Source organism: Ranitomeya variabilis, chromosome 1 (genome assembly GCF_051348905.1).
Source record: "Ranitomeya variabilis isolate aRanVar5 chromosome 1, aRanVar5.hap1, whole genome shotgun sequence".
In the NCBI taxonomy this organism is placed as follows: domain Eukaryota; kingdom Metazoa; phylum Chordata; class Amphibia; order Anura; family Dendrobatidae; genus Ranitomeya; species Ranitomeya variabilis.
In genome coordinates, this window is record NC_135232.1 from 1,153,505,250 (window position 1) to 1,153,533,223 (window position 27,974).

At 45.6% G+C, this 27,974-nt stretch overlaps 1 protein-coding gene across 1 annotated transcript in view; it reads left to right on the forward strand.

Annotated features, from left to right (window-relative positions):
- Window positions 1-744: 744 nt before the first annotated feature.
- The window catches only part of LOC143793188 (vomeronasal type-2 receptor 26-like), a 58,854-nt gene continuing 31,624 nt past the window's right edge, over window positions 745-27,974 (forward strand). The window contains exon 1 of the mRNA XM_077279932.1: window positions 745-899. The gene's annotated coding sequence lies outside the window, so the exon portion shown is untranslated. The remainder of the gene's footprint in view (window positions 900-27,974) is intronic.

The window sequence follows — 27,974 nt, forward strand, 5'->3', positions numbered from 1 at the left end:
ATCCCTGCTTCTGAAGAAGCGGCAGCAACCTCTCCCTAAGCTCAGATCAGCAGCAGTAAGATGGCGGTCGGCGGGAACGCCCCTTTATAGCCCCTGTGACGCCGCAGAAAGCAAGCCAATCACTGCAATGCCCTTCTCTAAGATGGTGGGGACTGAGATCTATGTCATCACGCTGCCCACACTCTGCGTTCACCTTCATTGGCTGAGAAATGGCGCTTTTCGCGTCATTGAAACGCCACTTTGGTGCGAAAGTCGCGTACCGCATGGCCGATGCAATGCTGGGATCGGCTCGGTTTCATGAGACGCCGACTTTGCCAAAAGTCGGCGACTTTTGAAAATGAACGACCCGTTTCGCTCAACCCTAGTCATCGCCGCTCACCATCTTGGTGCCATCATCAAAGTTTTGGAGGATGGTACATATGTCTGACATCCATGTCCACTCCTGAGGTCTTATGTGTGGAGTTTGAACGGAATATCGATGGCCTTGTTGATGCTGGTAGTCAACAACTGCCCTCTTCTGCTCACAAATCAAAAAAATGGATAGTGGGTGGGCAGTTGGATCCAGGATGCAAGAGAAGGCAGGAACCCTCCCCTATCCCTTAAATAACCATGCACCACCAAAAAGCCCTCCCATCCTTATTGTCACATTAGTTAACCCCTTCACTCCCACCCTCTACCTTGTCATGCTGCCTGTCCACCCTGCGGCTCCTTCACTTGTCTCATTTATCAGCATTCAGTCTTTGTCCCTCCAGTAAAGGTCTCTTCTGTTTCTCAGGTCCCAGTATCCCGCTGCTCAGATCCCTGTTCACCTGGAAGCTGGAAAAAGGCGAAACCGACAATTCACACCTGCTGCCATGACTGCATCCCGTGTTCAGAAGGCGAGATCTCCAATATAACCGGTATGTACAGTCTGAGGGGTGTAACCGGCGTCCAGCACCTTCTTATAGGAGATGGACTCCGCATCGACCACATTCACACAGTGCAGGGCAGGAATGGTGTGCAGGATTTCAGTACCAGCACTGTCTGCAGTGATCACTGCCCAACACTGTCTGCAGCAGTCACTGTTCACTGCCACCATCACCACCCAGCAGTGTCTCGAGCAGTCACCATCTAGCTCTGTCTGCAGCAGTCACTGCCTAGCACTATCTGCAGTGATCACTGTTCATTTCCACTGTCACCTGCCAGCATTGTCTGCAGCAGGTACTGCCCAACAATGTCTGCTGTGGTCACTGTTCACTGCCACCGTCACCACCCAGCACTGTCTGCAGCGGTCACTGTTCACTGCCGCAATCACTATCCAGCACTCTCTGCAGTGGTCACTGTTCACTGCCACAGTCACCTCCCAGTACTGTCAGCAGCAGTCACTGCCCAGCACTGACTGCAGCAGTCACCTCCCAGCAATGTCTGATCCAGTCACCACCCAGCAGTCTGCACTGGTCACCGCCCAACACTGCACCGCTCACTCATCACTGCCACTGTCATCGCCCAGCACTGTGTGCAGCGATTACTGTTCACTGCCGCCATCACCAACCAGCACTGTTTTAACCGGTCACCTCCCAGCAATGTCTGCACTGGTCACCACCCAACACTGTCTGCACTGCTCACTCTTCACTGCCACCGTCATCGCCCAGCACTAACTGCAGCAGTCATTGTTCACTGCCACCTTTACCACCCAGCTCTATCTGCAGCGGTCACTGTTCACTGCCGCTGTCACCGCCCAGCACTATCTGCAGCAGTCACTGTTCACTGCCACCATCACCACCCAGCACTGTCTGCAGTGGTCACTGTTCACTGCCCAGCATTGTCTGCACTGCTAGCCTTGTTCTACAATTTTTTATTTTTTTTCCAAAATTCACAAAAAACAAAAACAAAAAACGCTTTATACAGTTTGTTATGTCAGGCTGAGGCCTGGTGTATCTGAGGTGGAAAAATCATAGCTTCACAATCATAAGTTGCATAGTTCTGTCTGCTAGCCTTGTTCAACTCATTTTTCTTTTTTTTCCAAAACTCACCCCAAAATTTATAGTTTGTTATGTCAGGCTGAAGCCTGTTGTATCTGTGGTGGAAAAATCGTAGATTAGCAGGCATACGTAGCATAGTTATATCTGCTAGCCTTGTTCTACATTTGTTTTTCCAAAATTCATAGAAAAAAAAATACTTTATATAGTCTGTTATGTCAGGCTGAGGCCTGGTATACCTGTGGTGGATAAATCGTAGCTTAGCAGGCATACGTAGCATAGTTCTGTCTAGGGTTGAGCGAAACGGATCGGTCAATTTCATAAGTCGCCGACTTTCAGCAAAGTCGGGTTTCATGAAACCCGACCCGATCCCAGTGTGGGATCGGCCATGCGGTCGGCGATCTTCGCGCCAAAGTCGCGTTTTGTATGACACTTTCAGCGCTATTTCTCAGCCAATGAAGGTGGACGCAGAGTGTGGGCAGCGTGATGACATAGGTCTCGGTCCCCACCATCTTAGAGAAAGGCATGGCAGTGATTGGCTTGCTTTCAGCGGCATCACAGGGGCCATAAAGGGGCGTGCACGCCAACTGCCATCTTACTTCTGCCGATCGTAGCATAGGGAGAGGTTGCTGCCGCGTCGTCAGAAAAAGGGATAGCGTTAGGGAGGGAAGATTAACCCTCAAACCGCTTGTGCTGTAGCGATTTCCACTGTCCAACACCACCTTTTCTTTGCAGGGACAGTGGAGGCTAGATTTCTGTGCATCAGCTCTGTAGCTTATAAGGCTCCCTAATAGCTGCGTTGCTGTGTGTACGCCGCTGTGCAAACCAACTGCTTTTTTAAAAGCAAAAATCCTGTTGCTTCTTTCTGCACAGTTCTATTGTTTATTTGTCCACACTTTTGTGTGCAGCAGTCCTTTTTATTGCTGGCTGCCATACTTGTCCTGACTGAGATCATTGTAGGGAGATTGTTATCAAAGCACTGCGGAATATGTTGGCGCTATATAAATAAAAATTATTATTATTATATTATTATATTATTATTGTAGTACAGTCCCATTTTTTTTAATATATCTGCCAGCCACTGTCTGCCACTGAAACTGTGTAGTGTAATACAGTGGGCCTGTTTTTTTTCTGCTGTCTCCTACACATAAAAAAGGAAGATTTAAACTGCCACAAAGTGCATTTGCGTCAGTCCTGTTTGTGGCATATCTGCCAGCCACTTTCTGACACTGAAACTGTGTAGTGTAATACAGTGGGCCTGATTTTCCCAACAGTCTCCCACACCTATAAAGGGAAATTTCTATTGCCACTGAGTGCATCTGCGTCAGTCCTGTTTGTGGCATATCTGCCAGCCACTTTCTGCCACTCAAACTGTGTAGTGTAATACAGTGGGCCTGATTTTCCCAGCAGTCTCCCACACCTATAAAAGGAGATTTTAACTCACAACAAGTTTACGTACAGCTTCTACCTGGTTTTACAGTACCATATAACGGTTGTTAGTTTGGTTACAGTTTTCCAAGAATGAGGAACTCTGGTGGAAGAGGTCGTGGCCGTGGGCGGTCATTGCCAGCTGGTAATGATGGCAGTGGTGGTGGTCATGGAGCATCAGGTGGTCGTGGGAAAAGCAATATAGCACCTAAGTCTCAAGTTGTTGAGCCAGCGTCATCGTCTGGCTACACAAGGCCTCGAACGCTCCCTTTTCTGGGAGTAGCAAAACCGCTTTTAAAGCCGGAGCAGCAGGAAAAAGTTTTGGCTTTCCTTGCTGCCTCTGCCTCTAGCTCTTTCCCCTCCTCTTCGGAAAGTGAAAAATTTAAAAGCAGTGCGTCGTTAGTGGATGCTCCCTGTCAGGTACAAGTCGCTTCCTTGTGTCCTTCACCCAGAACAACAGTGAAGGATGCGTCAGGTGACACAACAGGTTACTCTATGGAGCTCTTTACACATACCATCCCTGGGTTAGAAAGGGAAATTGTTAACAGGCCATGCCCATTACAAGATGAATCGGACATGGAGTGCACAGATGCACAGCCATAGCTAGATCATTATGCTGTTCCATTGACTCAGATCACAACATTGCCCTCACAGTGTACTGAGCCAGAATCTGACCCTGATGAGACTATGGTGCCCTGTCCCGAACGCAATAGCACCGGCTTACACGGTGACACAAAGGAAGGTGCACAGGACATAGAAGAAGAGGTGATAAATGACCCAGTTTTTGACCCTGATACCCTGATTGGCAGCCATTGGGGGAAGAGGGTGCCGCTGCCTGTAGCTCAGAAGCGGAGGAGGATGATCTGCTGCATCCAACTACTAAAGCTGTCATCTGGCAGGTCCGCATCATGCCCAAAACGTGTGTCAAAAACCACAACAGGTGTAGGACAGCTTTGCAATCCGGTGACAGTAGCACGGCGTGCAAAGCCTGAAAAGGTATTCCATAGTAGGACGAGTGCAGTGTGGCAATTTTTTAACCAAGTTTCGAATGATCAGTCATAAGTAATATGTAAGAAATGCTCCAAGACCTTTAGCAGAGGGAAGAATCTACAAAGTTTAAATACAATGTACATGCGTAGACATCTAACCAGCAGGCACTTGGAAGCATGGACTAACTACCAAACTTCCCGTACCGTTGATGCACCTCCTGATATTGAAGTTAGTCAGCAACGCAACTTTGCTTCCCTCACTGGAAGCCCACCGGTTATGGCACCACCAGTAACAAATGTGGAGGTATTGTCGCAAGGTCAAAGCAGTCAGGGAATCACAAGGTTCTTGGTTGGAAACACTGTAGGTAGGCCCACATCAAGAATACCATCACCAAGCATCTCTCAATCTGCCATGTCCACCCCCACCCCCCACACTAGTTCCACCATATGCAGCTCTCCAGTCCAGCTCAGCCTACAAGAGACTCTAGATAGGAAAAGAAAGTACTCTTCCTCTCATCCGCGTACACAGGGTTTGAACGGCTACATTGCTCGACTAATCTCGTTAGAGATGATGCCTTACCGGTTGGTTGAAAGCGAAACTTTCAAAGTCCTGATGGCCTACGCAGTACCACGCTATGACCTACCCAGTCGACACTTCTTTGCAAGAAAAGCCATCCCAGCACTCCACCAACATGTCAAAGAACGCATTGTCCATGCACTGAGGCAATCGGTCAGTAGAAAGGCACACCTAACAACTGATGCATGGACCAGTAGGCATGTGTTGTGAATTAGACTTTTTGGCTCCCTCTTGTGGTTACTAGTGATATGACTCTGGGATTGTCTTTCCTCAGTTTGGCACCCACCTGGGTCGTTAGTCCAGGGGTGTTGCTATATAAACTTCCTGGATCCTTAGTCCAGTGCCTGGCATCGTTGTAATCAGATCCTTTCTGTTTGCTCCTGTCTGCTGGTCCTGGTTCGTGCAAAATTAAGCTAAGTCCTGCTTCTTTGTTTTTTGGTTATTTGCTTTGCTCTTATTTTTGTCCAGCTTGTACTAAATGTGATTCCTGTCTTTGCTGGAAGCTCTAGGGGGCTGGTGTTCTCCCCCCGGGCCGTTAGACGGTTCGGGGGTTCTTGAATATCCAGCGTGGATATTTTGATAGGGTTTTTGCTGACCATATAAGTCATCTTACTATATTCTGCTATTAGCTAGTGGGCCTCTCTTTGCTAAATACCTAGCTCATTCTTACGTTTGTCTTTTCCTCTTACCTCACCATTATTATTTGTTGGGGGCTTGTATCCAACTTTTGGGGTCTTATCTCTGGAGGCAAGAAAGGTCTTTCTTTTCCCTTCTAGGGTTAGTTAGTTCTCCGGCTGGCGCGAGACGTCTAGAACCAACGTAGGCACGTTCCCCGGCTGCTGCTATTTGTGGTGCTAGGATTAGATATATGGTCAGCTCAGTTACCACTGCCCTATGAGCTGGTTTTTTGTGTTTGCAGACTTAGTAATTATTTCTGAGACCCTCTGCCATTGGGGTCATAACAGTATGCCAGGCCAACATTGAATGTTTAATGGATTGCAGAAGTGGGATAATAAGAAAGGAAATTCTGAGTTTTTTTTTTTTTCCTCTCTTCCTCCCCTTTGCCTCTGAGTGGCTTGTGCTTGCTGCAGACATGAATGTCCAGACCTTGATTACAAGTGTAGACCAGCTTGCTGCTCGTGTGCAGGGCATACAAGATTTTGTTACCAGTAGTCCAATGTCTGAACCTAAAATACCTATTCCTGAACTGTTTTCTGGAGACCGATTTAAGTTTAGGAATTTCAGGAATAATTGTAAATTGTTTCTATCTCTGAGACCCCGTTCATCTGGAGATTCAGCTCAGCAAGTTAAAATTGTTATCTCTTTTTTACGGGGCGACCCTCAGGATTGGGCTTTCTCGCTAGCGCCAGGAGATCCGGCATTGGCAAATATTGATGCATTTTTTCTGGCGCTCGGATTGCTTTACGAGGAACCCAATCTTGAAGTTCAGGCAGAAAAAGCCTTGCTGGCTATTTCTCAGGGCCAGGATGAAGCTGAAGTGTATTGCCAAAAATTTCGGAAATTGTCCGTGCTTACTCAGTGGAATGAGTGTGCTCTGGCCGCAAATTTCAGAAATGGCCTTTCGGAAGCCATTAAGAATGTGATGGTGGGTTTCCCCATTCCTACAAGTCTGAATGATTCCATGGCGCTGGCTATTCAAATTGACCGGCGTTTGCGGGAGCACAAAACTGCTAATCCTCTGGTGGTGTTGTCTGAACAAACACCTGATTTAATGCAATGTGATAGAATTCAGACTTGAAATGAGCGGAAAAATCATAGACGTCAGAATGAGTTGTGTTTTTACTGTGGTGATTCTACACATGTTATATCAGCATGCTCTAAACGCCTAACAAGGGTTGTTAGTCCTGTCGCCATTGGTAATTTGCAACCTAAATTTATTTTGTCTGTGACTTTAATTTGCTCATTGTCTTCTTACCCTGTTATGGCGTTTGTGGATTCAGGTGCTGCCCTGAGTCTTATGGATCTGTCATTTGCCAAGCGCTGTGGTTTTGTTCTTGAACCGTTGGTAAATCCTATTCCTCTTAGAGGTATTGATGCTACGCCATTGGCGGAAAATAAACCGCAGTTTTGGACGCAGGTAACCATGTGCATGACTCCTGAACATCGGGAGGTGATTCGTTTTCTTGTTCTGCATAAAATGCATGATTTGGTCGTTTTGGGTCTGCCATGGTTACAGACCCACAATCCAGTCTTGGATTGGAAGGCAATGTCTGTGTCAAGTTGGGGCTGTCAGGGAATTCATGCTGATTCCCCGCCGGTGTCTATTGCTTCCTCTACTCCTTCGGAAGTTCCTGAGTATTTGTCTGATTATCAGGATGTATTCAGCGAGTCCAGGTCCAGTGCTCTGCCTCCTCATAGGGACTGTGACTGCGCCATAGATTTGATTCCAGGTAGTAAATTTCCTAAGGGAAGACTATTTAATCTGTCTGTACCTGAGCATGCCGCAATGCGTTCGTATATCAAGGAGTCTCTGGAGAAGGGGCATATCCGTCCATCCTCTTCCCCTCTTGGTGCGGGATTCTTTTTTGTGGCCAAGAAGGACGGATCTTTGAGACCTTGTATTGACTATCGGCTTCTGAATAAAATCACTGTTAAATTTCAGTATCCTTTGCCTCTGTTGTCGGACTTGTTTGCCCGGATTAAAGGTGCCAAGTGGTTCACCAAGATAGATCTTCGTGGTGCGTACAACCTTGTGCGCATTAAGCAAGGAGATGAATGGAAGACAGCATTTAATACGCCCGAAGGTCATTTTGAGTACTTGGTGATGCCTTTTGGGCTCTCTAATGCTCCCTCAGTGTTTCAGTCCTTTATGCATGATATTTTCCGGAAGTATCTGGATAAATTTATGATTGTTTATCTGGATGATATTCTGGTTTTCTCTGAAGATTGGGACTCACATGTGGAGCAGGTCAGGATGGTGTTTCAGGTTTTGCGTGAGAATGCTTTGTTTGTTAAGGGCTCAAAGTGTCTCTTTGGAGTACAGAAGGTTCCCTTTTTGGGGTTTATTTTTCCCCTTCTGCTGTGGAGATGGACCCAGTCAAGGTCCGAGCTATTCATGATTGGACTCAACCCACGTCAGTTAAGAGTCTTCAGAAGTTCTTGGGTTTTGCTAACTTCTACCGTCGTTTTATCGCTAATTTTTCTAGCGTTGTTAAACCTTTGACGGATATGACCAAGAAAGGTTCTGATGTTGCTAACTGGGCTCCTGCAGCCGTGGAGGCGTTCCAAGAGTTGAAGCGCCGGTTTACTTCGGCACCTGTTTTGTGCCAGCCTGATGTCTCACTTTCCTTTCAGGTCGAAGTGGATGCTTCTGAGATTGGGGCAGGGGCCGTTTTGTCGCAGAGAGGCCCTGGTTGCTCGGTAATGAGACCATGTGCTTTCTTCTCTAGGAAGTTTTCGCCTGCTGAGTGGAATTATGATGTTGGCAATCGGGAGTTGCTGGCCATGAAGTGGGCATTTGAGGAGTGGCGTCATTGGCTCGAGGGTGCTAAGCATCGTGTGGTGGTCTTGACTGATCACAAAAATTTGATGTATCTCGAGTCTGCTAAACGCCTGAATCCTAGACAGGCCCGCTGGTCATTGTTTTTCTCCCGTTTTGACTTTGTGGTCTTGTATTTACCAGGTTCAAAGAATGTGAAGGCTGATGCTCTTTCAAGGAGCTTTGTGCCTGACTCTCCTGGAGTCGCAGAACCAGTTGGTATTCTTAAAGAGGGAGTTATCTTGTCGGCCATTTCTCCTGATTTGCGACGTGTGTTGCAGAGATTTCAGGCTGGTAGACCTGACTCTTGTGCACCTGACAGACTGTTTGTTCCTGATAAGTGGACCAGCAGAGTCATTTCCGAGGTTCATTCCTCGGTGTTGGCAGGGCATCCGGGAATTTTTGGCACCAGAGATCTGGTGGCTAGGTCCTTTTGGTGGCCTTCCTTGTCACGGGATGTGCGGTCATTTGTGCAGTCCTGTGGGACTTGTGCTCGAGCTAAGCCTTGCTGTTCTCATGCCAGCGGGTTGCTCTTGCCCTTGCCTGTCCCGAAGAGGCCTTGGACACACATTTCCATGGATTTCATTTCAGATCTCCCGGTGTCTCAGGGCATGTCTGTCATCTGGGTGGTATGTGATCGCTTCTCTAAAATGGTCCATTTGGTGCCTTTGCCTAAGCTGCCTTCCTCTTCCGATCTGGTTCCTGTGTTATTTCAGAATGTGGTTCGTTTACACGGCATTCCTGAGAATATTGTGTCTGACAGAGGATCCCAGTTTGTTTCCAGGTTCTGGCGATCCTTTTGTGCTAGGATGGGCATTGATTTGTCGTTTTCGTCTGCCTTTGATCCTCAGACTAATGGACAAACGGAGCGAACTAATCAGACTCTGGAGGCTTATTTGAGGTGTTTTGTTTCGGCAGATCAGGATGATTGGGTGACCTTCTTGCCGTTGGCTGAGTTTGCCCTTAATAATCGGGCTAGTTCCGCTACTTTGGTTTCGCCATTTTTCTGCAACTCTGGTTTCCATCCTCGTTTTTCCTCGGGACATGTGGAGCCTTCTGACTGTCCTGGGGTAGATTCTATGGTGGATAGGTTGCAGCAGATCTGGAATCATGTGGTGGACAACTTAAAGTTGTCACAGGAGAAGGCTCAGCGTTTTGCCAACCGCCGCCACGGTGTGGGTCCCCGACTTCGTGTTGGGGATTTGGTATGGCTGTCTTCTCGATTTGTTCCTATGAAGGTCTCCTCTCCTAAATTTAAGCCTCGCTTCATCGGTCCTTACAAGATATTGGAAATCCTTAATCCTGTGTCCTTTCGCTTGGATCTTCCGGTGTCGTTTGCCATTCACAACGTGTTCCATAGGTCTTTGTTGCGGCGGTACGTTGTACCTGTGGTTCCTTCTGTTGAGCCTCCTGCTCCGGTGTTGGTTGAGGGCGAGTTGGAGTACGTGGTGGAGAAGATCTTGGATTCTCGTCTCTCCAGACGGAGGCTTCAGTATCTGGTCAAGTGGAAGGGCTATGGTCAGGAGGATAATTCCTGGGTGGTTGCTTCTGATGTGCATGCGGCCGATTTAGTTTGTGCCTTTCACGCTGCTCATCCTGATCGCCCTGGTGGTCTTGGTGAGGGTTCGGTGACCCCTCCTTAAGGGGGGGGTACTGTTGTGAATTAGACTTTTTGGCTCCCTCTTGTGGTTACTAGTGATATGACTCTGGGATTGTCTTTCCTCAGTTTGGCACCCACCTGGGTCGTTAGTCCAGGGGTGTTGCTATATAAACTTCCTGGATCCTTAGTCCAGTGCCTGGCATCGTTGTAATCAGATCCTTTCTGTTTGCTCCTGTCTGCTGGTCCTGGTTCGTGCAAAATTAAGCTAAGTCCTGCTTCTTTGTTTTTTGATTATTTGCTTTGCTCTTATTTTTGTCCAGCTTGTACTAAATGTGATTCCTGTCTTTGCTGGAAGCTCTAGGGGGCTGGTGTTCTCCCCCCGGGCCGTTAGACAGTTCGGGGGTTCTTGAATATCCAGCGTGGATATTTTGATAGGGTTTTTGCTGACCATATAAGTCATCTTACTATATTCTGCTAATAGCTAGTGGGCCTCTCTTTGCTAAATACCTAGCTCATTCTTACGTTTGTCTTTTCCTCTTACCTCACCGTTATTATTTGTTGGGGGCTTGTATCCAACTTTTGGGGTCTTATCTCTGGAGGCAAGAAAGGTCTTTCTTTTCCCTTCTAGGGTTAGTTAGTTCTCTGGCTGGCGCGAGACGTCTTAGAACCAACGTAGGCACGTTCCCCGGCTGCTGCTATTTGTGGTGCTAGGATTAGATATATGGCCAGCTCAGTTACCACTGCCCTATGAGCTGGTTTTTTGTGTTTGCAGACTTAGTAATTATTTCTGAGACCCTCTGCCATTGGGGTCATAACAGGCATGGCCAGGGATGTTATGTGTCCATCACGGCACACTGGGTTAATGTTAATGTAGTGGATGCAGGGTCCACAGGGGACATAGTGGCACAGTTCTGCCTAGCCCATGGTCTAGGAAACAGTTGGCTGTAGGCGTTTGCACCTCCTCCTCCTCCAGAAGCGAAAGCTCATCCACAGAGCTCAGTCGCACAAACACTCCATCCGCAGCTGCCAGTGTTGCATCCGTAGTGTCCCATTATGGAACAGCTTGTGGTAAGCGTCAGCAGACTATGCTGCAAATTAAGTCTTTGGGCGACAACAGACACACCGCGGAAGTACTGGCCGAGTACTTGCAGCAAGAAACTCAGTCATGGCTGGGCAGTGTACATCTTGAGGCAGGCAAGGTAGTCAGTGATAACGGAAGGAATTTTATGGCTGCCATAGCCCTTTCCGAAATGAAACACATACCTTGCCTGGCTCAGACCTTGAACCTTGTGGTGCAGTGCTTCCTCAAGAATTACCTTGATTTACCAGCCCTGCTCCTGAAGGTGCGCAGACTTTGCTCACACATCCGCCGGTCGTCCGTAGACTCCAGCCATATGCTTAACCATCAGCGATCGCTGAATCTTCCCCAGCACCGCCTAATAATAGACATTGCAACAAGGTGGAACTCTACACTGCACATGCTTCAGAGGCTGTGCGAGCAGAGGCGTGCTGTCATATATTTGTGGGAGGATACACATACACGGGCAGGCAGTTGGATGGCAGACATGGAGTTGTCTGGTGTGCAGTGGTCGAAGCTACAAGACCTCTGTCAAGTCCTTCAGTGTTTTGAGGAATACACACGGCTGGTCAGTGCGGACGACGCCATCATAAGCATGAGCATCCCACTAATGCGTCTGCTGATGCAAAGTTTGACGCACATCAAAGAGCAGGCATCTGCGGCTGAGGAGGGAAGCCTTGATGACAGCCAGCTATTGTCTGGTCAGGGAAGTCTCCGGGACAAGGTGGCGGATGAAGAGGAGGAGGAGAAGGATGATGGGGCTGAATATTTATGTGAGGAGGCTTCTCAGGGGGCAATAGAAACTGGTGGCATTGCAAGGTCAGGTACAGGGTTTTTGCGGGCCACAAGTGAGGTAGATTTTCAAGAAAGTGCTCCTCAACCCAGCACAAGCAGTGAATTGACACCTGGAACTTTGGTCCACATGGCAGAGTATGCCTTGCGTATCCTAAAACGGGACCCCCGCATTATCAATATGATGACCGATGACGATTACTGGTTGGCCTGCCTCCTGGATCCACGATACAAAGGCAAATTGCAAAATATCATGCCACATGAGAACCTTGAGCAAATATTGCCTACCAAACAAGCAACTCTTGTAGACCATTTGGTTCAGGCATTCCCAGCACACAGCGGCGCTGATTGTTCTCACACAAGCTGTAGGGGGCAACATGGCAGAGGTGCTAAAGGTGCACAAAGCCGAAGTGGCATTGGACAAAGGGGATTTCTCACCAGGTTGTGCAGTGATTTCGCAATGACCGCAGACACGGCAGGTACTGCTGCATCGATTCAAAGTAACATAGTAACATAGTAACATAGTTATTAAGGTTGAAGGAAGACTTTAAGTCCATCTAGTTCAACCCATAGCCTAACATGCCCTAACATGTTGATCCAGGGGAAGGCAAAAAAAACCCATGTGGTAAGAGTAAGCTCCACCATGGGGAAAAAAATTCCTTCCCGACCCCACATACGGCAATCAGACTAGTTCCCTGGATCAACGCCCTATCAAAGAATCTAATATATATACCCTGTAACATTATACTTTTCCAGGAAGGTATCCAGTCCCCTCTTAAATTTAAGTAATGAATCACTCATTACAACATCATACGGCAGAGAGTTCCATAGTCTCACTGCTCTTACAGTAAAGAATCCGCGTCTGTTATTATGCTTAAACCTTTTTTCCTCCAGACGTAGAGAATGCCCCCTTGTCCCTGTCACCGGTCTATGATTAAAAAGATCATCAGAAAGGTCTTTGTACTGTCCCCTCATATATTTATACATTAACATAAGATCACCCCTTAGCCTTCGTTTTTCCAAACTAAACAGCCCCAAGTGTAATAACCTATCTTGGTATTGCAGACCCCCCAGTCCTCTAATAACCTTGGTCGCTCTTCTCTGCACCCGCTCCAGTTCAGCTATGTCTTTCTTATACACCGGAGACCAGAACTGTGCACAGTATTCTAAGTGTGGTCGAACTAGTGACTTGTATAGAGGTAAAATTATGTTCTCCTCATGAGCATCTATTACTCTTTTAATGAATCCCATTATGTTATTTTCCTTTGTAGCAGCTGCCTGACACTGGCCACTGAATATGAGTTTGTCATCCACCCATACACCCAGGTCTTTTTCATTGATGGTTTTGCCCAGAGTTTTAGAATTAAGCACATAGTTATACATCTTATTACTTCTACCCAAGTGCATGACCTTACATTTATCCCCATTAAAGCTCATTTGCCATTTATCAGCCCAAGCGTCTAGTTTACATAAATCATCCTGTAATGTAAAATTGTCCTCCTCTGGTTTGATTACCCTGCAGAGTTTAGTGTCATCTGCAAATATTGAAATTCTACTCTGAATGCCCCCTACAAGGTCATTAATAAATATGTTAAAAATAAGAGGGCCCAATACTGACCCCTGTGGTACCCCACTGCTAACCGCGACCCAGTCCGAATGTGCTCCATTAATAACCACCCTTTGTTTCCTATCCCCGAGCCACCTCTCAATCCACTTACACATATTTTCCCCTATCCCCATTATTCTCATTTTATGTAACAACCTTTTGTGTGGCACCATATCAAAAGCTTTTGAAAAGTCCATATACACTACATCCACTGGGCTCCCTTGGTCTAGTCCGGAACCTACCTCTTCATAGAAGCTGATCAGATTAGTCTGACATGAATGGTCCCTAGCAAACCCGTGCTGATACTGGGTCATGAGGTTATTCCTCTTCAGATACTCCAGTATAGCATCCCTTAGAATGCCCTCCAGGATTTTACCCACAGTAGAGGTTAAGCTTACTGGCCTATAATTTCCGAGTTCAGTTTTTGTCCCCTTTTTGAATATTGGCACCACATTTGCTATACGCCAGTCCTGTGGTACAGACCCTGTTATTATGGACTCTTTAAAGATTAAAAATAATGGTCTATCAATGACTGTACTTAATTCCTGCAGTACTCGGGGGTGTATCCCATCCGGGCCCGAAGATTTGTCAATTTTAGTGATTTTTAGCCGCCGCCGTACTTCCTGCTGGGTTAAGCAGGTAACCTTTAATTGGGAATTTTTATCACTAGTCATATTGGCTGCCATGGGATTTTCTTTTGTAAATACTGATGAAAAAAAGTCATTTAGCATATTGGCTTTTTCCTCATCCTCATCCACCATTTCACCCCGACTATTTTTAAGGAGGCCAGCACTATCATTTTTTAGTTTCTTACTATTTATGTAGTTAAAGAATATTTTGGGATTATTTTTGCTCTCTCTGGCAATGAGTCTCTCTGTCTGAAATGTTGAGTCCTTATCTGTCCCTGGCTTTCTGATGTAGAGAGATCCAAGTAATAACACACAGCACAAGAGATGTGTATTCATATGCAGGGATCGCCCAGGAGCTCGCCTCTGACTCACTGGGACTCACCCCTCCTTTTTATATAGCAAAGAGATAAGCATTTACAGACATGCGTACAAGCACTCATATCCTCTAACAAAGAGTATCTATTCTACTGATAACGTTCACTTATGGAATGTAAGTTACAATATCACAAAGGAATGCGTCCATAAAAGGAAATGTCTATTTTGCTCAAGTCTTCCTCATATTAAGCCAGACGTCTCTGAAAAGGAAGACAAAATGGATTCTTCAATCTGATCTCCACAATTCCCCCCTTTGACATATTCCTTTTATGATCTATCACAAATCCCCTTTAACCCCTTAACGACCGCCGATACGCCTTTTAACGGCGGCCGCTAAGGGTACTTAAACCACAGCGCCGTTAATTAACGGCGCTGTGGAAAAAGTGAATAGCGCCCCCCAGAGTCGGATTTTCTCTGGGGTCTCGGTTGCCGAGGGTAGCCGAGACCCCAGAGAACATGATTCGGGGGGTTTTTACCGACCCCCGAGTTGCGATCGCCGGTAATTAACCGTTTACCGGCGGTCGCAACAAAAAAAAAAAAAACGCGATTTGCCGTTTAATTTCTCTGTCCTCCGATGTGATCGCACATCGGAGGACAGAGAAATGTGGTCCCCGATGGCCCCCAATAGCCCCCCAATACTTACCTACCTCCCCCGGTGCTCCTCGTGTCTCCCCATGGGCGCCGCCATCTTTTTTCCGGGAAAAAATGGCGGGCGCACGCGCAGTGCGCCCGCCGCCCGGCACCCGGATGTTCTTTGGGGTCTCGGCTGCCGGGGGTAGCCGAGACCCCAAAGAACATGATCGGGGTCGATTTGCACCGACCCCTGCTTTGCGATCGCCGGTAATTAACAGTTTACCGGCGACCGCAAAAAAAAAAAAAAAAAAAAAGCGATCAGTTATTTCTCTGTCCTCTGATGTGATCGCACATCAGAGGACAGAGAAATAGGGGGATTCGGGGACCCTATCATACTCACCCGGGGTCCCTGGGTCCTCTTCTGTCTTCTCCTGCCAGCCGGCTTTTTCATCATGGCGGGCGCATGCGCAGTGCGCCCGCCATCTGCTGCCATCTGCCGGCCGGCAGGAGAAGACAAGTTGGGGCTAAAATTAGGGTTAGGGTTAGGGTTAGGGTTAGGGTTAGGGTTAGAGTTAGGGTTAGAGTTAGGGTTAGGGTTGGGGCTAAATTTAGGGTTAGGGTTAGGGCTAGGGTTAGGGTTAGGCTACTTTCACACTAGCGTTTTTTGGCTTCCGTCGCAATGCGTCGTTGGAGAAAAAACGCATCCTGCAAAAGTGCTTGCAGGATGCGGTTTTTCTCCATTGGCTTGCATTAGCGACGCATTGCGACGGATTGCCACATGTCGCATCCGTCGTGCGACGGATGCGTCGTGCTTCGGCGGACCGTCGACACAAAAAAAACTACATGTAACTTTTTTGTGCGACGTGTCCCACATATTTCAGTGCCACGTGCCACGTATTTAAGTGACACGTGCCACGTATCAAAGTGCCACGTGCCACATATTTCAGTGCCACGTATCAAAGTGCCACGTGCCACGTATCAAAGTGCCACGTGCCACGTATCAAAGTGCCACGTATCAAAGTGCCACGTGCCACGTATCAAAGTGCCACGTGCCACATATTTCAGTGCCACGTATCAAAGTGCCACGTGCCACGTATCAAAGTGCCACGTGCCACGTATCAAAGTGCCACGTGCCACATATTTCAGTGCCACGTGCCACGTATCAAAGTGCCACGTGCCACGTATCAAAGTGCCACGTGCCACATCTTTCAGTGCCACGTGCCACGTATTTAAGAGACACGTGCCACGTATCAAAGTGCCACGTGCCACATATTTCAGTGCCACGTGCCACGTATTTAAGTGACACGTGCCACGTATCAAAGTGCCACGTATCACGTATTTCAGTGCCACGTATTTAAGTGACACGTATCACGTATAAGTGCCACGTGTCACGTATTTAATTGCCACATATTTAAGTGCCACGTATCAAGATTTTCCATGGAGAACAGACACATCCAGAGATATGTCTGCTCTCCACGGCTGCAGCAACACACTGACAGGAGCCATAGTTCCTGTCGGTGTGTCACTGCGCATGCGCGAGCGAGTTTACCGGCGGTCATTGACCCCGGCACTCTCGCTTAACGGCAGTGCTGCGTGGGAAAGTTCAACGCAGCTGTACTGCTGTTAACCGAGACGCCGGAGTAATTGAACTCCGGAACAGTACGCGATACACTGCTAGGAGCTTCGCTCCTGGCAGTGTATCGCCGGAGAGCAGCCGATCGGCGTGGGACACTCGTTTTATGGATTCTGCGGACAGGGAGTATGAATTTGGTTTATTATTTTTGGATTTTTTCCTGGAGGATCGAGGGCTTCGCCTACAAGTGTGCTGTTGGTGAGTATATACTCTGTGTTATATGTTGTATGTACTGTGTGTCATGTATGTGTATTGTGTGTAGGTGTTTTGTGTAACTTTACAATTGTGCTAAGTCGCCGGACACAGGGACAACTCTCCCATCCTAATACCGGATGGGAGTAGTAGTCCCATACGGCGACTTAGCACAATGGTGGCACTAGCGTCGCATGGGGACACATGTACCGACGCACGTTGTGAAAATTGTGCACAACGTGGGCAGCGGATGCAGTTTTTAAACGCATCCGCTGCCCAGTCTATGTCCTGGGGAGGAGGGGGCAGAGTTACGGCCACGCATCCGCGGAAATGGCGGACGCGACGTACAAAAAAAAGGTTACATTGAACTTTTTTTGTGACGACGGGGGCTAAAGTTATGGTTAGGTTTGGGGCTAAAGTTAGGGTTGGGGCTAAAGTTAGGGTTAGAGTTGGGATTAGGGTTAGGGTTTGGATTAGGGTTGGGATTAGTGTTACGTTTGGGATTAGGGTTGGGATTAGGGTTAGGGTTGGGATTAGGGTTAGGGGTGTGTTGGATTTAGGGTTTTGATTAGGGTTATGGTTAGGGTTGAGATTAGGGCTGTTTTTGGGTTAGGGTTGTGATTATCGTTAGGGTTGTGATTAGGATTATGGATCGGGTTGAGATTAGGGTTAGGGCTGTGTTGGGGTTAGGGTTGGAGTTAGAATTGGGGGGTTTCCACTGTTTAGGTACATCAGGGGGTCTCCAAACACGACAGCCAATTTTGCGCTAAAAAAGTCAAATGGTACTCCCTCCCTTCTGAGCTCTGCCGTGCGCCCAAACAGTGGTTTACCCCCACATATGGGGCATCAGCGTACTCGGGATAAATTGGACAACAACTTTTGGGGTCCAATTTCTCCTGTTACCCTTGTGAAAATAAAAACTTGGGGGCTAAAAATCTTTTTTGTTGGAAAAAAATATATTTTTTTATTTTCACTACTCTGCATTATAAATTTCTGTGAAGCACTTGAGCTTTCAAAGTTCTCACCACATATCTAGATAAGTTCCTTAGGGGGTCTAGTTTCCAAAATTTGGTCACTTGTGGGGGTTTCTACTGTTTAGGTACATTAGGGGTCTGCAAACGCAACATAACGCCCGCAGACAATTCTATCAAAGTCTGCATTGCAAAATGGCGCCCCTTCCCTTCCGAGCTCTGCCGTGCGCCCAAACAGTGGTTTACCCCCACATATGGGGTACCAGCATACTCAGGACAAATTGGACAACAACTTTTGGGGTCCAATTTCTCTTGTTACCCTTGTGAAAATAAAAATTTGGGGGCTAAAAAAATCTTTTTTGTGGGAAAAAAAATATTTTTTATTTTCACTACTCTGCATTATAAACTTCTGTGAAGCACTTGGGCATTCAAAGTTCTCACCACATATCTAGATAAGTTCCTTGGGGGGTCTATTTTCCAAAATGGGGTCACTTGTTGGGGGTTTCTACTGTTTAGGTACATTAGGGGTCTGCAAAGGCAACATAACGCCCGCAGACAATTCTATCAAAGTCTGCATTCCAAAATGGCACTCCTTCCCTTCCGAGCTCTGCCATGCGCCCAAACAGTGGTTTACCCCCACATATGGGGTACCAGCATACTCAGGACAAATTGGACAACAACTTTTGGGGTCCAATTTCTCTTGTTACCCTTGTGAAAATAAAAACTTGGGGGCTAAAAAATCTTTATTGTTAAAAAATATATATTTTTTATTTTCACGACTCTGCATTATAAACTTCTGTGATGCACTTGGGCATTCAAAGTTCTCACTACACATCTAGATAAGTTCCATGGGGGGTCTAGTTTCCAAAATGGGGTCACTTTTGGGGGGTTTCTGCTGTTTAGGCACATCAGGGGCTCTCCAAACGCGACATGGCGTCCGATCTCAATTCCAGTCAATTTTGCATTGAAAAGTCAAATGGCGCTCCTTTGCTTCCGAGCTCAGCCATGCGCCCAAACAGTGGTTTACCCCCACATATGGGGTGTCGGCGTACTCAAGACAAATTGTACAACAGCTTCTGGGGTCCATTTTCTCCTGTTACCCTTGGTAAAATAAAAATTTGGAGGCAAAAAGATCATTTTTGTAGGAAAAATGCGATTTTTTTATTTTCACGGCTCTACGTTATAAACTTCTGTGAAGCACCTGGGGGTTTAAAGTGCTCACCACACATCTAGATAAGTTCCTTAAGGGGTCTAGTTTCCAAAATGGTGTCATATGTGGGGGGTCTCTACTGTTTAGGCACATCAGCGGCTCTCCAAACGTGACATGGCGTCCGATCTCAATTCCAGCCAATTCTACATTGAAAAAGTAAAACAACACTCCTTCTCTTCCAAGCTCTGCGGTGCGCCCAAACAGTGGTTTACCCCCATATATGGGGTATCGACGTACTCAGGAGAAATTGCACAACAACTTTTGTGGTCTAATTTCTCCTGTTACCCTTGTGAAAATAAAAATTTGGGGGCAAAAAGATCATTTTTGTAGAAAAAATGAGATTTTTTATTTTCACGGCTCTACGTTATAAACTTCTGTGAAGCACTTGGGGGTTCAAAGTGCTCACCACACATCTAGATAAGTTCCTTGGGGGGTCTAGTTTCCAAAATGGTATCACTTGTGGGGGGTTTCCACTGTTTAGGCACATCAGGGACTCTCCAAACGCGACATGGCATCCGATCTCAATTCCAGCCAATTCTGCATTGAAAAAGTCAAACGGTGCTCCTTCACTTCCAAGCTCTGCGGTGCGCCCAAACAGTGGTTTACCTCCACATATGGGGTATCGACGTACTCAGGAGAAATTGCACAACAACTTTTGTGGTCTAATTTCTCCTGTTACCCTTGTGAAAATAAATGATTTTTTCGCCCACAAATTCTTTTGTGAAAACAAATGCGATTTTTTATTTTCACGGCTCTACGTTATAAACTTCTGTGAAGCACTTGGGGGTTCAAAGTGCTCACCACACATCTAGATAAGTTCCTTGGGGGGTCTAGTTTCCAAAATGGTGTCACTTGTGGGGGGTTTCCACTGTTTAGGCACATTAGGGGCTCTCCAAACGCGACATGGCGTCCGATCTCAATTCCAGCCAATTCTGCATTGAAACAGTCAAACGGTGCTCCTTCACTTCCAAGCTCTGCGGTGCGCCCAAACAGTGGTTTACCTCCACATATGGGGTATCGGCGTACTCAGGAAAAATTGCACAACAAAATTTGTGGTTAAATTTCTGTTTTTACACTTGTGAAAATTAAAAAAAATGGTTCTGAAGTAAAATGTTTGCAAAAAAAAGTAAAATGTTAATTTTTTTCTTCCACATTGTTTTAGTTCCTGTGAAGTACGTAAAGGGTTAATAAACTTCTTGAATGTGGTTTTGAGCAGCTTGAGGGGTGCAGTTTTTAGAATGGTGTCACACTTGGTTATTTTCTATCATATAGACCCCTCAAAATCACTTCAAAGGTGATGTGGTCCCTAAAAAAAACATGGTGTTGTAAAAATGAGAAATTGCTGGTCAACTTTTAACCCTTATAACTCCCTAACAAAAAAAAAAATTGTTTCCAAAATTGTGCTGATGTAAAGTAGACATGTGAGAAATGTTATTTATTAACTATTTTTTGTGACATATCTCTCTGATTTAAGGGCATAAAAATACAAAGTTTGAAAATTGCAAAATTTTAAAAATTTTCGCCATATTTCCATTTTTTTCATAAATAATCGCAAGTAATATCGAAGAAATGTTACCACTAACTTGAAGTACAACATGTCACGAAAAAACAATCTCAGAATCAGCGGGATCCGATAAAGCGTTCCAGAGTTATAACCTCATAAAGTGACACTGGTCAGAATTGTAAAAATTGGCTCGGTCATTAAGTACCAAATTGGCTCTGTCACTAAGGGGTTAACATATCCATATTTTAGATTACCACAGGGCCAAAGACAAAGCCTTTATTTTTGGTATTACACATGTACACGCTTATATCATTAATAAGAGAATCAAATCTAGTATCAATTCTTCCGTTTAACTCTCACAACCTTTTCTTTGTTTTGCAATAAGTATACTTCAAGCTTGACTGATGTAGGTGTTGTCAACAGGACTTGGAAGGGTCCGTCAAATCTTGGTTCAAGAGCCTTTCTGGTGTGTCTTTTTACATAGACTTGATCACCTGGTTCCAACTTGTGACTTCCTTCAGTGTTGTCAGGATCTGGAAGGGAAGCAAAAACTTGTGCATGCACCTTAGTTAATTGTTTCTGAAGATTTTGCACATAAGAAGTCAATGACTCAATATTTAACACAAGTTGCTGTGGAAAATAACATCCTAAATTGGCAGTCCTGCCAAACAAAATTTCATATGGAGACAGTTTAGTCTTACCCCTTGGGGTATTGCGTATTGAGTAAAGGGCCAGTGGAAGGCATTCTGTCCAAGGCTTTCCTGTTTCAGCCATGGCTTTCTGTATTTTTAATTTTAAAGTTCCATTCATGCGTTCCACCTTACCAGAACTTTGAGGATGGTACGGAGTGTGTAACTGACTTTCAACACCCAACATTTTCAGTACATTTTGAAATATTTCTCCAGTGAAATGAGTACCCCTATCTGACTCGATCACTTCAGGGAGACCGTAACGGGGTATCAGTTCGGCAACTAGCTTTACAGCAGTGTTTTTAGCTGAAGCCTTCCGAACTGGATAGGCCTCTGGCCACCCCGAGAACATGTCCACACATACCAACACATACTCATACCCATTACTTTTTGGCAGCTGGATAAAGTCTATTTGTAATCGCTGAAACGGATAGAGAGGTCGGACGTGGTGCTTCATAGGGGTCTTTGTTGTCTGTCCGGGATTATGTGCCAGGCATATAGCGCATGTTGCACAATAGTCTCTTGCGTAGTTGCCAAAACCTGGAGCCAACCAGACTTGCTTTGCCAGTAGTGTCATTGCATTTGCAGACACATGAGTAGGGTGGTGCAGTCCACCAACTACAATCGGGTACCAGGCTCTAGGTAGACATATTAGTCCATCTTTCTTCCAAATTCCTGCTTGTTCTTCTGCCCCTTCCTTTTTCCACCTGTCCCTCTCCTCTTCTCCTGCATCTTCCTGTGCTTGTCTCAGTCTATCTTCAGTATTTTCTGTGGGGTTTACAGTATGAACCTGCTGTAAGGGTTTGACCGCTGCTGCCTTGGCTGCTTTATCAGCCCTATCATTTCCCCTAGATTCCCTAGTGTCGAGTCTCACATGTGCAGCTACCTTAATTACTGCTACTTCTTTTGTTTCTTGTGCAGCCTCTAAGATCTGTTTGATCAGAGAAGCATGTTTTACAGGTTGGCCTGACGCTGTCATGTAACCTCTAGCTCTCCAGATTACTCCAAAGTCAAACACAATACCATGTGCATACCTAGAATCAGTGTATATATTAGCTGTCTGATTCTCAGCTATTTTTAGCTCTTCAATCAATGCTGTTAGTTCTGCTTCTTGTGCAGACTGTTTCGGTGGAAGAGGTTCTGCTTTGAGAGTTTCAGATTCTGACACAACTGCATACCCTGTATGGAAGTTACCTGTGTCATCTGCAAACCTACTACCATCTATAAACAGCTCTAAATCTGGATTTTGAAGTGGTGTTTCGGATACATTGGGTAAGCCTACCGTTTCTTGTAAAATGAGCTCTGTACAATCATGTGTGTCTGTAGGGAAAAAATTTGCGTGTGGATCAGTGTCCTTATTCCCCCCTTCAGACTCGAGAGGTAGCAGTGTAGCTAAATTGAGAGTCTGAAGCCTTGCAAATGTGATAGTAGAGGGGAGCAGCAAAGAACACTGTAGCCGCAAATGTCTAGCCATGGAAATGTGTTTTGGTTGTACCTGGTTTAATATCCCATAAACATCATGTGTAGTTTGAACTGTGAGTGGATGCTCTAGGACAATTTCTGATGCTTTGTCCAACAATAGCGAGACAGCAACAACTACACGTACACAGGTTGGCGCTGCCCGAGCTACTGGATCTAACCTTGCTGAAAGATATGCAATTGGTCTTTGTTTCCCTGCATGCTTCTGGGTAAGAACTCCTGTAGCATGGGAATCAACTTCTGCAGCCATAAGCTGAAATGATTTGGTGTAGTCTGGTAGCCCTAACGCTGGAGCTGAAACAAGGGCATCTTTTAATTGTTGGAACGAAATCTGACCTTCTTTTGTCAACAAATAAGGTTCACTTTTTACACAGTCATACAGTGATTGCATTAGTTGACTGGCATGTATAATCCATTGTCTACAATGAGACACTATTCCTAAAAATGCTCGTAGCTGTTTATGATTTCTAGGCTCATTCATCTGTCTTATTGCTTCAGTTCTTTGAGGTGTAAGATGCTTTTTACCTTGAGAAATGCAATGACCTAGAAAGACCACTTTGATCTGACAAACTTGTAGCTTTTGTCTATTCACTTTACACCCTTCTTTTTCTAGAAAACATAGTAAACTCACAGTGGACCTTTCTGCAGTTTCTAGATCTGGGCAGCAAAGTAGTAGGTCATCCACATACTGCAAAATTACTACCTGTGGTTCAGGTTCAAACCTTTGAAGAACTGTTTGTAGGGCATTTGAATAAAGAGTAGGGGAGTGTATCATTCCCTGTGGAAGGCGTGTCCACGCCAACTGTTTGCCCTTAAATGTAAATGCAAACAAATGCCAACTATCTTGGTGTAAAGGAACCGAGAAAAATGCATTTGAAAGATCTATTACAGTAAACACTTGAGAACTGGCTGGTATCTGTGATAGTAACGTATGAGGATTGGGTACAACTGGGGTGATAGGATCTAGAACTTTGTTTATTTCTCTTAGATCATGTACCATACGATATTTGGGCATAGAACTCTTATCAAGAGTTCTCTTCTTGACTGGATACAGAGGAGTGTTAGCAGGTGATTGTATCTCTACCAAAACTCCTTTCTCTCTATATCCCTCTATCTGTTTTGTAATTGCTAATTCCTGCTGGGCACTCACAGGGTATTGTCTGAGCTGTGGGAGAACAGCTCCTGGTTGCACAGATAATTTTACAGGAGAAATATGCAATAATCCCACATCAGTGTCACCCTGTGCCCACAGTGTTTCTGGGATCATTGAGAGGTCTAGATCTGTGGTGTACTCTTTTTCTTCAGTATAATCCTCAAAAGCCTGAATTCTGACATATTGTTCTAATGTTTCTGCATCATCAGGGATAGTCAACATAACTGTGCCATCGTCCCTAAAATTGATGTTAGCTTCTAATTTCTTTAGGACATCAGTTCCTAACAAACATGTTGGGGCACCTCTGGCATACAAAAATCTGGATGCAAAACATTTAGGTCCTAATGAGACCTCTAGGGGCACAGTATATGGCAGTGTTCGAATTACCCCATCATAACCCTCAGCAAAAGTTGTTTGTTCTGAAATATCTTCCGGATTCGGAAGAAAATCTTGATTCAAAATTGAGGAAGTTGCACCTGTATCTATCAAAAATGGAATCTCTCTCCCCCCCACATTCACCTGTATCATAGGTCTTCTAGCTGGTAGGGAAGTTTGTAACACATCGAGTCAATCTGAATCTGGTATGGGACCATCTATGATGGTAGATTTCTGCTGGTTGTCCGTTTGGGGAGGGTTATTTCTGGGAACAAATTTGCCTGACTTTATATCTGCCAACTTCTTCCTGCACTCTCTTTGGAAATGACCTGGCTTTTTACAGTAGTGGCAAAGAAAATTGTGTCTCACTCTTCCTCCTGTATTAGCTTGTGCTATTCTAACAGGCTTACGATTCTCTCTCATATCCATGACTATTCCTAAACATCGTTGTTTCACAATATTTGGTTGTTCAATTGTTCTCCAATCTGGAGTAGAGGATTTAAATTTTTCTCTGATTTTCGGATCTAGCCCCTCTATTAATTGTTTTGTAAAAAGTCTCCTTACTGAAGCATCAGTCAAATCCAATCCTTCATCCCTAAAGTTATTTTCTAGTTCTTGACTATATTCTTCAATACTTTGCCCAAATTTCTGCATAATCACACCTGTAGACCCCCTTTCCCTCTGTTTTCCCCTCATGAAAATTATTAATGCCTCTGTGAACTGGGTACCTGATGCTTCTGTCTGTAAGGCACCCCCTTCTGCCACTGGTCTATTGGGCTGTAAGTGTGTCAATAATTCCTGAAAAAGTCCGGGGGACATTTTCATTCTACATAATTCTTCCCCGTCCGCCCAGACCCCAGCATGAGTCTGCATGATTTGTTGTCTATATTGTGCAAATCTAACTGGAAACTGGACAGGATCTGGTGCGTTATGTAAGAGGGACATACCCTCAGCAGGGGACCAAGGGAAGTATTGTCTGGTCTGATGATATCTGGTGTTCATTACCCCGTCAGCACCAGCTTCTCTAAAAGGTCTTGGTACTACCCTAACAGGGGCAAGTACAGCGCCATATCTAGGTGTACCACAGGCTAGGCAATCATTTCTCCAATCTGGATTTTGTTGTCCACAGTGTGAACATTCCCATCCTCCTACCCCACCAAGATTGGGATACAAGGCTGGAAATTGTTTTCCTCCTTCTGCTCTTCCAGATGGTACAAATGATTGGGCTTTTGGATCTAGGTAAGGTGGTGGGATTATGTCACAACTTTTTCCCTTTCCCATGATCCATTTGGAAGTGTCTGGATCATACTTCCAATTCTCCTCTTTAGCTGTTTTTGAGACCTCTATCATACAATGTATGATTTCTTCCCACCCATTATCTTTGATAATTCCACCTCGTTCTTTACTCAGTCTTTCCCATTCTGTACTGAACATAAGTGCTTCTGAAATTCCCAATTTTTCTCTCACTCTTCTAATCTGTCTTCTGACTATCTTTCCACATCTTTCCTGTATGATATCTGCTACTTCCACTTGTCCTAAGACGGTTTTGGTCTGTTTATTTCTCATTTTAGCTATTTCTACCCCAGGTGACGTTTGGACAATCACTGTGGTGATGTCTCGTTGCCTTCTCTCCTAGGGAGCTAAAATATCCTTTCAATATTTGCTATTTCTACCCCAGGTGACGTTTGGACAACCACTTCCTCTGTTGGTGGCGTCTCGTTGCCTTCTCTCCTAGGGAGCTAAAATATTGAAGGGCTTGTCTGCTCTGTTTCTTCTAATATGCAGGACGTACTTAAGTGCTATTATGCACACAGACCCAGCAACACCATACAGATCACAAAACTTTCTGTGTCAGTTAGCATACTTGTCCCAGGCTCATGAAAACCGCGTCCTGGGCTCATTCTATCACACCTTATCCAGGGAATGTAGAAACAAGTTCTATAGGAGAGTCAAGCATGGGCGGAGGTCTCCCAGAAGGACGCTACCTCATAACCCAGTTAGGCTGACTTCACCAATAACCTTGTTCTAACAATCGTGGCTTATTGTTCTACGTACTTCTATTCTTCTTTCACAACATGTCACAACCTTCACACTGTTCACACACTGTTCACACACTGTTCACACACTGTTCACACACTGTTCACACACTGTTCACACACTGCCAGGGACTAGACTCATAAATCTATACAATATGGTAACCCGAGTTCTATAGGTATCTACTCACTACTAGACTAACCCAGCATGACACGGCTCATAGAGATCTTTCGGATAATACAGGGCAGATAAAAGAGAACTAATAATGTCTCTTACCTGGCCAGGTTTTTTTTTTTTTTTTTTTCATTTGCCGTCCATTATCCCAGATCTCCGTTGTCCGTATCCGCAGGTAAATCTTGAGTAAATACTCTCGCCTCGGGTCCCTGTTCGGGCGGCCAAGAAATGTTGAGTCCTTATCCGTCCCTGGCTTTCTGATGTAGAGAGATCCAAGTAATAACACACAGCACAAGAGATGTGTATTCATATGCAGGGATCGCCCAGGAGCTCGCCTCTGACTCACTGGGACTCACCCCTCCTTTTTATATAGCAAAGAGATAAGCATTTACAGACATGCGTACAAGCACTCATATCCTCTAACAAAGAGTATCTATTCTACTGATAACGTTCACTTATGGAATGTAAGTTACAATATCACAAAGGAATGCGTCCATAAAAGGAAATGTCTATTTTGCTCAAGTCTTCCTCATATTAAGCCAGACGTCTCTGAAAAGGAAGACAAAATGGATTCTTCAATCTGATCTCCACACAATCTTTGCTGCCTTGATTTGCTTTTTACAGAATTTATTTAATTTTCTGTATTTATTTAATGCCTCCTCACTACCTACTTAAGTGACAGGAGACTGCATGTGTCCAGTATGGTTACCAACTATTTTTCCGCCATTATCGATGTTCTCCCTCACAGGTCATTCCCCTTTGATTACTGGGCATCTAAACTAGACACCTGGCCCGAATTGGCAGAATATGCATTACAGGAGCTTGTTTGCCCAGCTGCTAGTGTGCTCTCAGAAAGAGTCTTCAGTGCTGCTGGTTCAATACTGACCGAAAAAAGGACACGTCTGGCTCCCCGAAATGTTGATGATCTAACCTTCATAAAAATGAACCAATCATGGATTTCGAATTATTTTGCCCCACCTTCCCCTGCTGACACGTAGCTTGCCAGAAAAATTTCTTGTTTTTGGCCTCCTCTTACTGACTGCTCCAATTCCGCCATTTGCAGGTGCCGAATGTCCATTTGTATACCTCCCTAAATGGGCTGACTCCCCCCACAGGGCCGTGGTCACAATGTGGCGCAAACACCCGTGCGAGTGCCGTTTGCCTGGACAGGAGGGTGTGCCCACTCTTGGGCCACGGCACTGGCACAGGGTCCCTCATAGTACAATGAAGTGTCTCTGACAGTGGTGGTGCACAACCGACGTCAGACACACCGTCGTAATATGAGGGGGCCCTGGGCCAGTACCGCCGCCCACGAGAGAGTGTTCCCCCAGCTCGAACTGTGCTCTACCACTTGCAAAACTTTCCTCTCCCTGCCCCACCACTGTGTAGTCTGTGCTGTTAAATCCTTAAATGGCACTGCCATAACAAATTTGTTGCAATGATAGATGATAGTAAA